At 44.7% G+C, this 15,278-nt stretch overlaps 1 long non-coding RNA gene across 3 annotated transcripts in view; it reads left to right on the plus strand.

Annotated features, from left to right (window-relative positions):
- Window positions 1-588: 588 nt before the first annotated feature.
- Window positions 589-15,278, plus strand: part of LOC141417954 (uncharacterized) — a 125,656-nt gene continuing 110,966 nt past the window's right edge. For 2 of the 3 annotated variants that reach the window (XR_012442544.1, XR_012442546.1), the window contains exon 1: window positions 589-655. This is a non-coding gene — a long non-coding RNA (uncharacterized lncRNA). Of the gene's footprint in view, window positions 656-702; window positions 1,074-15,278 lie in introns of those variants that run through there. The other variant, XR_012442545.1, reaches the window with a different exon arrangement.

Here is a 15,278-nt window from a genome sequence, read left to right on the forward strand (position 1 = left end):
GAGTATAATTACAAAAAAAGGATAAAAGGGATATATATTTATAAATATAAATGTAAAATTTGATTATTAGGAGGAGAGGAAGAGTAGCAAAATACAACAATAAAAAGAAAATTAGAAAGGGATACGTACACATTCACCAACCAATCAACAAATACAAAAAAGCATTTTCATCACTGCGGGTTTTGTGCAGGGCACAGTGGATATTGGCCACCTCTCCCAATCTGTACCTCTTTAGGTGACCTCTTGGACTCTACGCCCCTTGGGGAGAGCTGGGGATGCTGATCGGTCAGTGGGAGTAACTCAGTACTGGAGCTCCTTGGTTGGAATATCTTAGTTTCCCCGCTTGCTAGTAAAGTTGGCCCGGAACCATACTTCCTGGCTCTGGAGTTCACTCGGACGATTACTGGGAGTACCCCTCTGCTGTGCAGGGGCCGGAACCATAGTTCCTGGCGCTGGAGTTCACTCGGACGATTACTGGGAGTACCCCTCTGCTGTGCAGGGGCCGGAACCATAGTTCCTGGCGCTGGAGTTCACTCGGACGATTACTGGGAGTACCCCTCTGCTGTGCAGGGGCCGGAACCATAGTTCCTGGCGCTGGAGTTCACTCGGACGATTACTGGGAGTACCCCTCTGCTGTGCAGGCGCCGAGCTCCGGGTATGTGTGTATCCGGGCGCCGCCCGGAAGCTCCCGTGTGGGCAGAACAAGGAAAGGTTGAGAAATGCATTCTTCTCCAGTGCAGCCCTCCATGCAGGGAGGCAAGCCGAGCTCCAGCCCCTTCTGTTCTGCACCTGTTGCTGGGCCAGTTTCTCACTGCCTCCCTTCCTTCTCGCTCCTCTCCTCTGCTGGGCCACCTTGGGCTCAGCACTGAGGCTCTTTCTCACCTTCTTCCCCCATAACCAGGGTCGCTGGGTCTCTCTAAGGCACTCTCTGTCCACTCTCAAACCTCAGTGGGTTCCCATAGTCACCCACCACACTGAGACATTTTCTGCAGCTTGGACTCTTGACCCACTGAGATGTTGGACTGCACTGCTTGCTTTTAATCTGCCATTGTGGCTTCTTTCCTTGATCTGTAGTAAGTACAAAAGTGTATCTCTCCTACCAGATTGTTATGTCCTTAAGAAATTTTACTACATTTTGTCTTTTATGTCTCATGCAGTCCTGCAGGTAGTGATGTTTGGTAGCAGCTTGTTAAGTGATTAGATTCCATGTGTGTTCATAACATAACATAGGGACCAGAGATGATTTAGTGCACATCTCTTTGGAGTTGAAAGTGTGGCTGCCCTGAGGGTTGGTGATCTGGCTCCAGAGGTGATGTATGCAGAGCATGTAGGCAGTGTTGCCCATAGGTCTAATGTGGACATTTGAAATGTTGTCTCTGCAAAACATTTTCAGGTAATTCCCCAGTAACTTTAGCAGAAAACCCACGTGAGGGTTTTCCCAAAGCGGCAGCAGTTACAGCTGCTTCCTTTTAGCATTTTACTGATAGGAAATATATTAACTCTGTTAGGAAAAATGCCACTCACAAAGAAAGGTCAGGAGAAAAGTCTCATATCCAAGAGCAAAGTTTAATGGCATGCTCGAACCACCAGGCTGGCCAGGGAAAGGTGGTGTAGCACAGATTCTGGGCCAGGCGTGACTTTTATAGAAGGGGGAGGTTAAGGAAGTTAGTGCATGCGCAGTAGTCTCTGGTAGGGGTGGGGCTGTCTTAGAGCATGGGAATTTCTGTTAAGGGGCGGGGCTGCCATTTTGGCCAATTCACAAAATGGCGACATTATTACTCTATCATTCTCCCATTTTTTCTTTAGTAATGATGGGGGTAGGGGCTGAGGATCAGGAATTGGGGTGAAGCGTTGGCCTCTTAGCTGCTTCCTTCTGGCAGGGGTTGCTGTATGGGGCAAGATACTCAGACTCCTGTGTCCTGGTGGGGGCCCTCATAGCAGTCCTCTGGATGGTTTTGGAGAGGTTGATATCCCTGGAGGTACAAATGGTTAAACTTTTGATTAGCAATAGCAGACATGTGATCTAAAAGAAATCTTTGTACTGTTTTTATGGTACAAGGGAGGAAGCTTAAGAATATGAGAGCAAGAAATACAGGCATTAGGATGGGCATTAGCCAGGAGAACCACCGTGAAATGTTATTCCCTAGAGGATTCCAAGAGTCTTCCAATTCCCTTCTCCGTTTTTCTAACTGTTCCTTGAGAGGTGCCACCACTGGGGGATCCCATTGAGCTTGATAGCAGTGGATGTTGTGAGAATGACCAGATGAGGGCTGGTCCACCAAAGTCCCAGTGGAGAGGGTAGAAGATCCTTTAGGAGAACAAGATCCCCTGGTTTAACAGAAATTGTTATAGGGTGGGGCAGCATCTGGTCTGTATGCTGTCTGAGAAGTTCCCTAAGAAGGTTAAGATAAGGTAGGTAGCCAGAGGAGCAGAGTCTGTTGGAGGCAAGTTTTCTAAGAGAAATGGGTGGGCATACATTATTTAAGACCCAAATAGGAATATTAGGTGCATAAAAAGGTGTCTGCTAAGGGACTGCATACCTAGGGATCTAAATTCTGCAAACTCCTATAACTCCCAAGAAAGCTGCAAGCTGCTTTATGGTATGGCAGGGGAGGGAAACAGAAGATTGGGTTGATGCACTCATGACTCAGGGAGTGAGTCTGTCCCTTTAAGGCCACACCTAGGTAGGTGACATGTGGGAGGCAGGGGCTGTCAGGATTTAAATGTAACACTCTTGGATAAAAGAGAGCTCTAGCTCATTTTTATATAACTTTGTAAATGTTTGTAGCATATTTAGATAAAGTATAGACACAACACTGTTACAAGGTGGTCATTTAAGACACATAAGCAAATATGTAAATGAACTCTGATTTAGTAGTACTTGCAGCTTGACAAGATCAGCAGAAAACACAAATAATTTCTTTGATAAAAACTTTCTCTGTAACAGGTTTTTGTAGATGTTACTCAGAGCAGAACAATATTAAGATAACCTTGTTATTTTATAGACTTAGAGAATTTGATTTTAGTTTGACATGACCCTAAAAATCTTTTAGGCAACTCTTAAATTATAGTCAACTTTAACTTTATCACACACCAAAGCTTTTTATTATACACTTTTAAAACTTACTCAGACCTTTATATAACATACTAAACCCTTTGATGGCTTGTACTTATCCCTCCTATTTGAAACAATCTTTAGGACACACTCTTCTTTACAAAATCCCTTCTCATCCAAAAAACATTCCTTTTTCTTTTAACTTTTCAAAAAAATACATTCACTACATATCTATATCCTTTCCAGTTGTTTACTTTGTAACTTGTATTTTAAAATTAACTTTTATAAGAATTTTGAATTTATTATAGGGGCTGGAGCAACTAATTAGTAGCTCTTGTTGTTTTAAGGAATTTATGATAGACATAAGGCCTCATCATCCCTCAGGCTTGAGGGGATATTGTTTTGGGTGTGGAAAATGTGAGATATTTTTGAGTTTTATTTGAATAGGGAGGGTCGTCCTGGCTCACCCTACACTCATCTCATCAGTCCACACTGTGGGATCTATTTGTTCCTGAAGGAGGGGGCAGCAGAAATAGCTGCCTGGGGGGAGGAGAATTTGAGCTTTTAATTGAGATAGTAAATCCCATCTCAGCAGGGACACTGGATTTTCAGGTACTATGAGGAGAGTGACAGAAGAGGAGGTCTCCCCAAGAGCAGGTCAGAGGCTGGGTAAAATAATGCTCTAGGGGCTTGCCAAATATGCCTCAAATGATAACCTTGTCACTGGGGACCAGGAGAGAATGGTAAGACAGAGAAACAGCTCCATTGTCTAGGAAGAAAGTGATCTTTTGTTTTTCTGCCATAATGGCTACCACGAGGCTCCTCAACGCCAATGCCAAGAACTGAAGTGTGGACAGAGGGCTGGGACCCATCAATCCATAGGAGGTGGCATCTCGCCTTCCATCTGGAGGCAGGGACACTTAGACCTCCAGTGGTTACCTTTGCAGAGAGGGCAGGGTTCTGGTTGGGGGCAGGGCTGTCTCCTGTGCTGTCCCCCCTTTTGAGCATCCTCTGCAGAAGTGCCCCTCCTGTCCACCATGGTAGCAAGTTCAGGATACAGGCCCCAGTCGGGTGGGGGCAGCAATGAGGTCATGATGTCTCTTATTTTTCTCTCTGTTAGTAATGTCCTGGTTATAGTATACAGACATGGCTAGTTGTATAAGTTGATCCAATGACTTTTCTCCTTCAGCCACAGACTGAGTTTTCTACAAATATCTGGGGCTGACTGTTAGAAACTTATCTTTGAGGAGAACCTCCCTCACCTGTGACTCTGGGTCCACTGTGGTATGCTTTCTGATAGCATCCTTAAGATGCTACAGAAAGGTAAGGGGATTTTCTTCAGGTCATTGTTGTAAAGCAAAGTTGTTATTTCACATTGACACCTGATACTCTGGAGAGCAGGTCTCTGAACTATTCTGGGCCTGTTTCCTCACTTGGATGAGGGATCTAGTCTAGGTTAAACTACTTTCTTCCACTATGAGATGGCTGAAGTGACATTAATGCCACTTACCTTCCTTACCATTTTTTTTTTATTTAGCAATGTTGGAGAATTGAACCCAGGGCCTTGCACATGCTGGGCAGACACTCTCCCACTGAGCTATGTCCTTAGCCCCAAATATTTTTTTCCTTTGACTGTACTGAGACTTGAACTCAGGACTTTATGCCCGCAAAGCGGCACTCTACTGCTCAAGCCATATCACCAGCCCCTTTTGGTGTGGATCTGTCAAGGGACTGCATGTGCCCCTGTAGGTAGGCACATTTAGTCCCTCATTTCCAGGTGCCACTAGTATTGGGGCTCATTGTAAATGGTAATCATTTTTAACCTGAGCGGCCTGGGCCAGAACCCATTGCATTTCTAATGAGGAAAGAGTCTGGTGTAGTAGAAGCATAATATCCTTTCATGTCAGTTGAAAGGTTTGGATCACAGAGATAAAGGCTTGAATGTATTTGTCTGGGCATCAGTATAGCTGTCTAGATGTTTTTTAATTCCCTTAGATCTGATAGCTGGAAGGGGACATAGACTCGCCCTCTTCCTACCTTTACCTATTGAAGGGGGGAGCACCCATTAGGAGGTTCTGAATATTGGGGTGGCTTAGAACATAGGGCAGAGGGTGGAGCAGTAGGGGTGAGCCTTGTCATTGATAAGAGGCTTTCTGGTCCTCCTTTCCATGTTTATCCTGTGGCTTACAAAGAATGGCCAGTGTTTGAGTATCTAAATAGCAATTGTGGAGCCACTCTGAGATGAAAGGAAATTTGCATAGGGGACTTCTGTTCACTTTTTCTCCCTTTTATAGAAAGGGTCTAATTGGAGTATGGTACTGTAATTTAAGGAACCCTGTGAAGGCCACTTCTCTTGGTCACCCAAGGCATATTGAGGCCAGGCCTCAGTACAAAGCTTCCAACATTGACAAGCCAGAAGACTGGAAGGTGCAGATCCCATCTAGAAAGAACAAAACACTATGATCCTGTCTTTTAGCTAACAGCAGGCAGCCTCTTTAATAAAGACTACTTTTTTAACAAAGGAATAAATCATCTGCAAAGTTAGAGAAGGGCATTCAGAGGGCATCCCAGGCCAGTAACAGTACCATACTGTCCATTTTGAGATTTTTGGGACTATAACCTTGAGCTAACAATTGGCTTACAAGGGCTGGGTCCGGTGCCCCGAGGTGTGAGGTGGGGCTAGGAGCAGGGTGTGTGGAAGGCACCAACACCCTCCACACACACCCAGGACAAGTGAGCCTGACTGCCTAGGCCTGATCCTGTGGCCTGTCGCCCCTCCCCACTTCCTGTGTACTCTGCGTCCATTTTATTCTAGGGGAAGTGGCGGTGGGCTGCAGCCACCGCCATATGCAGCTGGCAGCCTAGGATGTGTGTTGGGTTGGTCTATGGATCCTCTTAGCTATGGCAGGCATTCCTGTTGTGCACGAGTGCACCTATTTGCTTTCCTTCCTCCCCTTGTGGGGGTGGAGTTAGGGCATTAGCGTGGCAGCTGCAGGTTTTTTTTTTTTTTTTTTTTTGTAAGCGCTTTCGCCTACTAGCTGATTTAATGTTACTTTAGACTGTGAGGCCTGGCAAACTAGTTGGAATAACTTAAGTCATAAGGTATCATGCTACAAGTTTTTCATGGTAGGCAGGATCCCAGTAAGCCCACAGCATCCCAGTAAGCCCAGGGAGGGGAAGGCAGACAGAGACAAAGGTCATGTGGTGAGACCATGGAGGAATAGAAAAGGTGTCCTGACATCTTAGGTAAGGGAGGGGAAGGCAGAGCCTGGAGGCATGACACACGCCTGAGAGATTAGCCATCACCTGTGCCTCTAGGTCGCTCCCATTGACTGGTACTGGAACACTTTCAACAACACGAAACCTCCACTCTCCGTCGCTGTCTCAGGAAAAAGGAGCATTAGACAGGGTAGGGAAGAGAAGCAGTCATCAGATGCCATAATCAAACAGGACTCCCCCAACGTAGCATGAGGCATACCCGAATAAACCCCAGGCTTGGTCTCAGCCCACAGGGAGGGAGCATGAGCTCTCCTAGAGCTGGAATTGCCTTTAGGCAGAGTTGGCAAGGAGTGGCTTGACATCATGACGGGAAAATCCCTCAGGAAGATAGAAAGAGACAAGCAGCGTGAGCAGTGCAAGAAGTCTGCTTACATGGGGAAGGAGGAGGTTTGGGAGAGGATTTGGTTTGTTTAGAAGCTAATAGAACCTGTGCAGGGAAACAGAAAGTACAGAGGGAGGGTTTGGTGTGGAGATAGGAAAAGGAGTGGGTGTAGGGTATTTCCTTCCATTTATCAGCCCGCTCACAGAAATTGTATAAATCCCTTAAAATATTGGGATTGAAAGTGCCATTAAGTGGCCGTTTGGAGACATTATGTAATGGGTATTGGGCCATACCTGATTACAGAGAAAAATGAGCTTTCAGGGCTTAAGATCAGGCATGAAGCATAGGGGCCGAAGATTGGCTTGAAGACATCCCAGTGGGGAGTCTGAAGGAATTTTGGGTGGTCCAACTCCCATGGTGAGGCCTGATCTGAGGAGAGATATGGCGGGTGTCCCCGAAATATCAGATCCTCAGGAGAGAGAGAGAGATGTGGAGTACCCAGAGGGAACATCTTCACCACAGGGGTCCACAGTCCCTAGCGGGAACCTAGAGCTAGGATTTCAAGGAAATGAGAGAGAGATCACAGCTCTGCGTGCAAGAAGGACTCACCAAGAGAGGACCTTGAAGGAAGATTAGTCGGTAGTGGATGGCAATTGGAGGTGCACTGGGGTGGAGGAAATTCCCTGTCAGCTGTGAGAGAGTGGCATTTTCTAGGATCAGGGGTTCTGGCAAAGCAGCTCAGATCCCAAGGGAAGGGAATGGAGAGAGAGATGGGGTAGGGGAGGCCGGGAGAGCAAGGTCAGTGCCGGGAGCTCACCCAGTCTGAGTCATGGCACCAAAATGTTAGGAAAAATGCCTCTCACAAAGAAAGCTCACAAGAAAAGTCTCATGTCCAAGAGCAAAGTTTAAGGGCAGTTTCAAACCACCAGGCTGGCCAGGGAAAGATGGTGTAGCACAGATTCTGGGCCAGGTGTGGCTTTTATAGAAGGGGGAGGTTAAGGAAATTAGTGCATGCATAGTAGTCTCTGGTAGGGGTGGGGCTGTCTTAGAGCATGGGAATTTCTGTTAAGGGGCGGGGCTGCCATTTTGGCCAATTCACAAAATGGCGACATTATTACTCTATCAAACTCCAGGACCATCTGGCCAATAAGAAGAAGCTAAGGCAGGTATCATAAACATGGGTGTAGATCATCCTTTTATAGGTACAGAATAGCCTTTTTCTTTACTTCCTAGCTGTGGCTGGGACTTCTCCCTGTTTCTGGGTGAGCCTTGCAGCCATTTCCCCAATGGCATGGGCATCTGGAGCATCCCTGGGATGTGTGGTGTAGGTACATAATATGGTGCAGTGGCTGGACAGTCATTAAGGGCATAGTTGTAAAGTGACTGGACACAGAGGCTGAGGGAAGACAGCAAGGACAGTGAAGGGCAGATAAATGTCTCACCTAGATGAGGCACAGAGGAGCTGAATGTTTACCTGGTTATTCCAAGCTCTGCTCCCTGGACATTTGCCTGTAAGAGGGCCTAGTGAGTCACTTCCTGGGCCATAATTTCTGTTTCTAGGAACCTGTCCTAGTTGGTATGATTCAGGACTTTGACCTAGTCAGTTCTAGTCATGACTGCTACTCAGCAGCTGTGCGATCTTGGTTAAGTGCCTTTCCCTCTCTGGGCCTTATTTGACTAATGTGTAAGGACTGAGACTAGATGGAGAATGGACAGAATTCTTTGTTGCTAGAGAACCATTTCAGTCTTCATCCTTTGGGAAGACTGTTGAGAGATGTTTCACACTGGTAAGTAGATGTAGTCACGGTCACACCAACTGCAGAATCCATGCATGAGAACAAAGCTGCTTCTGTTGTTTTGTGTCTCTTTTCAACCTCTTTCTTTCCCTCTACCCTCAGCACATCTTAAGCACTGCCCTGTAGGTCACTAGAAATCCTGTGTGCCTTACTCAGCCCTGTTGCTTTTATTTTAAACAGTACAGTCATCTTTACATGACAAGATATCATTTTTTTATGGTGCTGGTGATTGAACTCAAAGCCTCCTGCTACTTGAGCCATACCTCCAGCCCTCGCCCACCCGCCACCTTTTTTAAAAATTTTGAGATAGAGTCACACCATGTTTTTGCCTGGGCTGGCCTTGAATTCTCAGTCCTCCTGACTCTGCCTGTCTGCTAGCTGGGATTATGCAATGTACCACTATGGCTGGCAATAATCACCATTACTTATTGAATGCTTACTTTGAATCAGGAATGGTACTAAGGGCTTTATTTGAATAACAACATGAATAATAGTTATACTAATGAACACTTATTATATGCCAGAGGCAGCTGTGATTTAAATCACTTTATAATAAATTACTCAATCCTTACCACTGTCACAGTAAGTTATCATTAACATTTTACAGAGGATAAAACTGAGGCACAGAGAGGTTAAGTGACTTTTCCAAGATTACATAGGTAATGATTAGTAGAGTTTCACTTGAACCCACATAATCTAATGACAAAAATCTATGTTTTTAGTCTCCCCATAATAATAATTTTTTTAGTTCCCATCTGTGGAGTACTTAAAGTTTAATTATCCTTGTGCTACAGATGAACAAGCTGTGTTTTAGAGGGTATAGGACACTTGTTTGAGGATGCATAGCTGAAGATTTAAACTCAGGTATGGGTGATTTTAAGCCTAAATTTCTAACCCTGTTGGTTTTTTAAAATTCTTTTTTCTTTTTTGCAGTCTGGGAATTGAACTCAGAGCTTTGTGCATGCTAGGCAAACACTCAAGCATTGAGCTTCATCTTCAACTCTTAAGCTTTGATTTCCAATCACTGTTTTTGGCCAAGAAATTCTTTTTTAATGGCAGCTCTTTGAGATAGATCTGACAGATCAGGCTGAGAATAAAGCATCTTCCCTGAGGCCTCACCGGTCTTTGCTTCCTTGTGCACATCATTCATCCATTCCTCCTCCTGTGACCCCAAAGAATGCCCACCTTGGCCTCCATTCTGAGAGAAGAGGCTGGACATGGAAATATTTACAGCAGAGAAAACACAGTGGCTAACATTGTCATGCAAGTGTAAGGAACAGCTATGACATGCCTTTTCTGAAGGCAGCCTTTGTGACCGGGAGAGGGAGACAATATGAAAACATCAAGTACCTGAGTGAGAGGGAGGGAGAAGGCTTGATGGATTTTGGAGAGTTTGTGCAGAGTGAAGAGACTGAAGTTGTTGAGATCAAACCTCCCACTGCACAATTTTACCTGGGAACTGGCTGTCTTTAATGTACACTTTTTCTGCACTGAATCAATTTTCTCTCTGTAAATTTGTGCTTCTTGGAGCACAGATAAATTTTCAACCCAGCCACATTGCCAAGAGTTCAGTAGTTGTCAGATAAGGGAAGGGGCTGCATCTTACCACATCTTTCTGGGGTTGTGAAGCAACCTGTTCCAGTGCTGCAGGTGTGAGGGAGGAGCGTATGGGTTGGGTGATAGTGGGAATGCAGCAGTGGAGGTTGTTGGCCTGCAGTTGGGGCTATAGGAGACAGCTGACCCCCCTTGACCACCCCAATTGCCTCCTGCAGCCTTGTCTGGTATCCCTGTAGCGGACTAGGCAGAAGTATGCTCTGCAGTGATGCTTCTAGCAGAAGGGAAGGCACATGACTTGGGAGGGGGAGGTGAGAGAGGACAGATGCAATGCAGAGTTGTCTCAGATAGTCCTGTGGGCCCCTGCTGGAAGTGGAGGAAGGCAGAACAGTGGATGGATGACCTTTTAGGACCTGGACAACTGGGAAGCAATGTTGGTCCTTCAGCCAAATTTCTTTTATAGGAGAGAAGTCGGCTGGAGGGGCTAGTGAACAGAATTGTTATTCCCATAGATTGAGACCATTCAGGATAAAGCAGAGGTCAGGAATCAGGCAGAGCTGGAGATATCAGCAGTTGGTGACCTTGGTCATTAGAGCATTTTTCAGACACCATAGATACCTGGAGGTGTTTCGGGCTGAAGAGTTGGGGGAGAGGGATCTGGACTCTCTATGTTTGGTGCCTGGAGCAAAATAAGTGCCTAGAAACCAACTCTGGAGTTCACACAGTGGGGTTTTGCCTCTTTGGTACTGCACAGTTTGCTTTGTGACCTGTGTGACTCATTTCACATCTTTAGGTCATCTGTGATTGGGGCTACTAGCTGCTGTTGTTCCTCTTTAGGCCTGATGGAGATAAAACACTGTGCATAACAGATATTAGCCATACCATTACCAACATGGTAAATCCTACACTCTGCACTGTACAGTGAATAATTGTGAGGTGGATCAAAGAAATATCACATCTCTCCCCAGCTTGTCATTCATCTGTGCTCCTCAGGAGGCATGGATGGGGAGGGTCTTACACAGGTAGTTAACCTCGGACCTGAGTGAGCTGTCCAAGGTTAACCATTGTGGTTGACAGTGGCCAGACCCTGGGCTGGGCCTCCCATTCTTGGTGATGGGGTTGTAGACACTAGACAGTACCATCATCCTGAACAATAGGGATGTTTTCTACACTAGAGAAAACATGTAGTAGCTGTCTTTGATGCAGGTCAGTTTTTCCCCTGGACACCAGAACATGGGTTACATTCATCATCTAAGCCAGGGACTGATTCTCCATGATGCCTGATGCTCATTCACAGTTGACACATGGATCAACCATAAAGGAGACAGTAGACCAAAGAAGATGGGGCGGCAGGAAAGCTGGCGACTCAGTTCCCTAATGTCAGTGTGACACTGGCTTCTTGATGTTCATCCCTATGGACTTCTGGTGTTTGAGTCATTTGCATGGATCATATCCTGTCATTCTGGGAAGTCAGCGCTTTTATTTTATCCTTTGTAGAGGAGGATACTGAGTCACAAAGAGGTTAAGGAAGGCTCAGGCTCACCCAGCTATGTGTGGAAGAGCCAGAATTTGAGCCTGGGCAGGTGAAGCTGTTGGACAAGATCATATGGTAAGTTGCAGAGCTTTTCCAAGGACCATAGTTTGTCAACACAAGGAAACCTAGCTCTTAGCCTTAGCCTCCTTTTACACAGGAGGATACTGAGGTGCAAGAAGGTCAAAGCTGCCCCAGTTCTCATGAATCACTGGCAGAACTGGGTGTAGACTCAGGTTTCTAATTATACAGGCATGTCCTATTTTTCAACTGGACTTTTTAAGCCTAGATAAGTTAAGACTTGGTGGCTTCATAATTCACTCACCTCTAAGAAACTAAGGAGGAAAGGAAGACAGATTATCTTCTTTAAGGATCCAGATGAGGCAGAGTATAAAGTTGGCTTTTAAAGCTAGGCAAGACTCTGGGTTAGTAACAGTTCTGTGGCAGAAAACCACAACCGATGCTAGCAGTGTGGATGGCATTGGGGACACACTTCACAGACCAGAGGCATGACCAAACTTAACAAAGCAACAACAAAACAACAGCAGCAGAGGTAACACCCAAGAAAACAACTCAAGGAGTCAAGGCAATTCTGCCTGCCCGTCCATGGTGTGATGAAATGTTCCTTGGGAGATAACGGTCCTGGAAGCTGTGAAGACAGGAATTCAGTTGGTCTTGATTTCTATGGTTTCTCTTACGTGAATGTTTCTCCCCACTGAGCCATACACCAGTGTCTAAAGATGTGATATTTTATACTTAGCATGGCTGACATCTATATATATTGCCAGCCAGTGTTGGTGAAAAGTTCGTGTTTAGCATATTCTACTTATGGGAGATTTATGGCGTTTTCAAAGATAGTTTGGATCAGGTATTGTTTCACCCTGTGATCTGGCTTTTGAAGTCATCTCCATCTGTGAGCCCCTCTGAAAAGCTTTCTCTGCCTCACAAATGGCCCCTATATTAGATTGCCATGGGAACTGATGTGCCGTCACCATGCATTTGTTGAAGGCAATGAAGACTCATTTGAAGGAACCTCAGAAACTCAATAATACCTCAGTGTGGACTGCTTTCCAAAAGAACTTGAAGCTCAAGGGGCTGGGATGACAGGGTACAGAAATATTTCAATTATGAGGATAAATGAAGAAAAGGGTGAGGAGTACAGAAAAGCAGATTAAGGTTGGCAAGCTGAAAGAGGAGATGGGAGGAGGAAAAACCAACATCCCCCATCTCGTAGTGTCCTCAGGGAAACTTTGACAATGTCCCCTCCTCAAACAATTTTGTTTGTTTTTCCTAAAATTAACCCCTGCCATTGAAGCCCAACTTTGTTCTGCTGTTTCATCTGCTGTGAGAACTGATGGAATCCTGTCGTAGGCATCCATTTGTAGTTTCCACTATCTCCTTGCTTAAGTATATATTGAAAACTGTGGAACTTGTTCTGAAGGTGTGCACACATCTCTGAAGTGTTACCTCCAAATTTATATGGTCTCTGCCCACTCTGATCAGTCTAGTGGAATGTACAATGAACGTTGTGTTTAGGAGGGTTAGGTCCTAGCTCTGGCTTTTACCAATAATGTACTGTGTGTATTTGGGGTAAATTTCCATAAGAATGAACTTTTCTATGTGTAGAATCAGATGACCCAAGATGATGTGGACAGTGAATTTCAAACCCTCACTTTCAGGGAAGTCCTGGGAGAAGGATTCGGAGAGGAGGGGTGGATGAACAGGTCAGCTGGAGGAACTTCTCTCCATTCTTGAATCTGAGCTGCTTTTGAGCACTGGAATTCTTTCTGGTTATCACTGGAAAGCTGAAGTCTCATTGTTACCTGGCTGGTCCTCCTGGCTCTTCATGGAGTGAGAGGGTGTGTTTGGGAGTGGTCAGGCTTCCCTTTGGGGTGACCCTCAGAGCTCCTGCACATGCTTAAATATTCATGTGCTCTCTTTTGCCCCTGGATTGTCCCTTTTTCTGAGCTGGCCTGTCTTCTGGGTCAACCCAACCCCTTTAGGAGAAGGTCAGACTCTGTTACTGCTGTGTGGGACAGTTTGCTTTTGTTTGACTCTTAAAGAAGAATAGTGTTCAGGTGAAAGAGGCAGGGAGAGGTTGGAGTGGGGCACTCTAGCTATACTGTGGCCCTTTTGAGAGGTAAAAGGAAGATTTATGATGTCATTTGTCCACTGAAAGAAAGATGGATGGAGTTGCATAGACTGTGAACTCTGTGTCTGAAACAGCACGTTATGGTAATAAATAGGGCCCCAGGAGATGCAGCAGTCAGGGGCAGGCATCACGTCTCTTCACACAGATGGTTCCCAACCCCCTTCTCTGACTCTCTCTCCCCAGTGGGCATTCTTTGTTCCTCAGTTGACAGGCAGCTGAGTCTGTCATTCTGTTTTGAGAATAGCCAGCTACTAATTGATTATCTATGTTCATGAAGAAGAAATTTTTCAAGTGAGTGTCCTGGTTAAATGAGACAATGGATGATGAAAATTAGTTTGTTTTTGGCTTTAGCACTTTTATGCTTTTCCTGTTCTATTAGGAACAACCCAAATGCATGTGGTTGCCCCTTATTTTATTGTCTACCCTCAGTCTTTTCTCATTCAGTGCAACCCAGCCCAGAAAAGACAGAGAGGAGCCTGGAAATTTTCACAAAAATTGTCCAAAAGACTACGAGAACAGTCTATGGAAAAAAAGTATTTTCTCCTGGGAGAAGGCCTGTCAAAAGAAGAGTTTTATGAGAAAATACAAACCTTTTGGGTTAAAGTGCACAGTATATGTGAAAGGGATTGGAAAATCTGTAGCAAAGAATGTAGTTTAGTTTGTAGTTTGTTTTCTGATCACAGATATTTTTTCTTGTATCATGCCTGCTAATCTCCTGCAGACTTAGTGTTTATTCAGAGCTTATTTTGAGAAGTCTCACTGTTAATATTGGGACTTGGTCGTGACTAATGTACAAGGCAACCCAGTCCTGCAAGTGAATTGGAATTAGATGTTTTCCAGCCCAGCCTAGGTACAGGTTGATGCATGACTTTTGCAAGTTTTCATGTCTTGGTTTTTAAATAATCCTAATACATAGAGTTTGTCTTGTTTGAAACAGACCTTCTCTGGTGTATGGTTATAAATGGAACTGTTGTGGTAGCCTTTGTTTAAAATTTCTTTATTGAGGTAGAATTAATAGTAATAAACTGCACACATTTAGAGTATACAATCTGATACATTTTATAGCATATGTTTAAGTTCCTGAAACCCATTGCCAAAGTACAGATAATGACCGTCTCTATCACCCCCAAATTGTCCCCAAGCCTATTTTTAATCTCTTCTTGTGCCCTATCCACTCCTGGGCCACCTCAATCTTCCCTCATCTCCGGGCACCCACTTTTTTGCTTTCTGTAACTATGAATTAGTTTCTGTTCTAGAATTTTATATAAATGGAATTATAAAGTATGTACTTTACTTTGGGTCCAGATTCTGTCAATAATTGTTTTGAGATTTGGTAAATGCTTCAACAAACTTTCATTCTCATTGCTGAGTAGTATTCCATTATATGAATTTGTTTATTCATTCACTGTTGACATTGGGGTTGGTTCCATTTTTAGCCATCACAAATACAACTGTTAGGAAGTTTTGTGCAGGTATGGACATGTGATTTTATTCCTGGACTCTTCTCATTGGTCATGGTATATTATCCTACTTCAATGTTAGAGTATTAAATTTGCTAAAATTTTAAGAGTGTTTTCATTCATGTTCAT

The sequence above is a fragment of the Castor canadensis genome, chromosome 16 (genome assembly GCF_047511655.1).
Source record: "Castor canadensis chromosome 16, mCasCan1.hap1v2, whole genome shotgun sequence".
Taxonomy (NCBI): Eukaryota; Metazoa; Chordata; class Mammalia; order Rodentia; family Castoridae; genus Castor; species Castor canadensis.